We start from the raw sequence: 3,101 nt of genomic DNA, 5'->3' as shown, positions 1-3,101 counted from the left end.
TATTAACTTTGCACCGTCTCCAAATGTTAATGCTAATCCCATGTCGGCGCATGGTCAGGCGATGGTAAGTGCAATTGCTGAAGATTCAGATCACGTCTGTGTGATGGGTGAAGAGAATGACAGTAACTGCAAGTTCAATAGTTGGATAAAGCCGTGCGTACCAGGAAGCTGGAAGGCTTAAACAAGATCATCACTGACACTCATCTAGAAGAGTAATATTTTCTTGTTTTCAGTTTTATTTGCATGAAAGCCTTACGTGTTGCCCGACACGTAATGGTTCATTGTAAGGGCCACCTCATGTTTAAATTTGCATTTCTGCATCATTAATAAATGGATGTTTTTCAGTCAAAAAGCGGTGTTCCCTGTTTTTCATTTATTTTTGCAGTTTAAAAACAAACAAAAATGGCAATGTTTATTTTCATTTTTCTTTTTTTTTGGTTTGTCTCGTCCCAAAGTTCAAAAATAATTCTCCGGATCTCGTTGATAACAATTTGGTTACACCTCGTATGATTTCGACAATCCGAGCGATCAGGCTGAAGAAGAAGGCGAAGAAGATTGTGATCTGCTGGAATTAGCCGGGTTGTTGAAACAAGAGGAGAAGGTGATTCAGCCGCTCCGGAGCGGATTGAGATTGTTATTCCAAGTAACCGCCGAGGTCAGGAAGGAAATAGGAAAATGAGGCCGCTTTAGAGGCGAATCGAGAGCAGAATGGTAGCCTTGTTGAAAGAGCATGTGGATGCCTTCACCTGGTCATGTCAGGATATGCCAGGGTCGGATACCGGTGTCATTGTGCACAAGCTGCCATGGAGAGAAGATTGTCCTCTAAAGAAGCAGAACGCCAGTGCCTGTATCAGAGAGCCACGTATCGGAGTGACTTTGTTTCATGATATGATTCATCATGGAATCAAATGCTATGTTGATGACATGATAGCAAAGTCCCCAAACAGAAGAGGGGCATCTGGTAGATCTGGCCAAGTTGGTTAATTGGTTGAGACAATTCAAACTGAGGTTGAATTCAGATAAGTGCACTGTCAGAGTGCGGGCCGGTAAGATGATTGGGGTTCATTGTAAGAGAGGAATCGAGGTTCATCCTGCAAAAAAAAAAAAATAAAAAAAAAATAAAATAAAGAACAATAAGAGAAACGCCTGAACCGAGAAAGAAAAAGAGAGGTTCGTGGTTTCTTAGAAAGATTGAACTACCTGTCATGGTTCACATCTCATCTAACAGCCACGTGGGAACCCATTCAAGATATTGAAAAAAAAAAGATCAAACGGTCAGGTGAAATAATGATTGCCAAGGGGCATTGGAAAATAAAAGAATAAGTCGCAGGAACCTCTGATTCTGATACCTCCTGTGGAGGGAGGGAGCGACTGTTAATCTGTACTTGACGGCCTTCGAGGGGTCTACGAGGTGTATTGGGTCGGCATGACGAGTCTTGTTGAAAAGAGCATGCAATTTACCTTAGCAAAAAGTTTACCGACTGTGAAACAATACATTCACTGTTCGAGAAAACTTGTTGTACTTTGGCATAGGCTGCTCGCTGACTGAGACAGTGTATGCTGGTTCATACCACTTTGTGGATTTCGAGATGGATCTGATCAAGTACATATCTGAAGAGCCAGCAATGACCGGACGGGTTGCGAAAGGGCCAATGATTTTGATTGAATACGATATTCGATATCCTCTCAGAAAGCAATAAAAGGGTGTATTGTCTGATTACATCGCCCAGCAACCCGTTGAGGTTATCAACCGATGAAGTTTGAGTTCCCTGATGAGGACATCTCGAGGTACTCAAATCGAAAGATTGAGAGTGACCGATCCCGGAGGAGGGGCCTGACCCCAAATCCGAACGGATTCTGATGTCTGATGGGGAGGTTAAGGAGAATAAGATTTTGTTGCCCGGATAACGTTTGAATACACCAACGACGGTGTGATTGAGTAGGAAACTGGTATCCTGGGTATTGATCTTCGGTGTGTCTACTGGGGCAACTCCTTTCTCATTGGTATATGGGATGGAAGTCGTGTTACCTGTTGAGGTTCAGATTCCCTCTTTGAGAGTCCTGATGGACGTGAAATTGCAAGAGGCTGACAGCCATCTGTCATGGGCAGTTATACCAGCAAAGGATGAAGCGTGCTTTTGACAGAAAGGTGCGACCTCGGGTATATCACGTGGGTGATACGGTGCTGAAAAGGATCCTTCCTCCTCAAAACGATCGAAGGGGCAAGTGGACACCGACTTATGAAGGTCCATTCGTGGTCAAGAAGGTTTTCTCTGGCGGAGCCTTGTTGTTGACGACCATGGATGGTGAGGATTTTCCATCCCCTGTGAATGCGGACACAGTTAAAAAATACTTCGTATAAATAGACCCGCTGGACGAAAAGAACAAAATAGTCCAGGCAAAAATGGGCATCCCGGCGAACCAAAAACAGAAAGAAAGGTTCGGGCAAAAGTTAGGGATAAAGATGAAAAAATGTACACCCGACAAGTCGAAAACCTGAAAAGGCGACTTGGGCAAAAAAGGGTATCCCGGTGGACTGAAAACCCGGAAGGGCGGTCCAGGCAAAAGAGGGATTGAAACGAACAACTGCGTCCGGCATGATCGTTTTCGCTTTGGTTAAAGCATCATGGATAATACCCGGTAGGGATCAGTCAGAATTGTCTTGTTCAGAAGGCGGAAAGCATGGAGAGTCTGAGGACATATGGGGTGTAACCGAGTTGGAACTCGATGAGATCACGGGTTTCACATTGCCATTAGGATAGGTTTTTCCTTTTGAGCGCAATTACCTCTTTTCAGGAATTGCTTCCTTTGTATTGCTCATTTGAGCCACATTTTTCCAATCAATAAAATGCATATTCAGTCAAATAATTTTGTTTTTGTCTTTCATTACCGCTTTGATTGCAAAAACATCCAGATATTTTTGATAAAGAATTTTGCATTTTAAAACATACAGGTTCCTTCCAATGCATGTTTATAAGATTGAAAGCTTGAAATCTTATTTGGAAGGTTGAGTGACTCAAGTGTTGAAATCTTGACACGCCTGGGGCACGGTTTTATCTGATGACCTGTTTTGCAGGAACTGTTAGATATTCTTCACTCAC

This window comes from Lathyrus oleraceus, chromosome 1 (genome assembly GCF_024323335.1).
Source record: "Lathyrus oleraceus cultivar Zhongwan6 chromosome 1, CAAS_Psat_ZW6_1.0, whole genome shotgun sequence".
Classification (NCBI taxonomy): domain Eukaryota; kingdom Viridiplantae; phylum Streptophyta; class Magnoliopsida; order Fabales; family Fabaceae; genus Lathyrus; species Lathyrus oleraceus.
Note: the sequence above shows the minus strand (reverse complement) of the source record.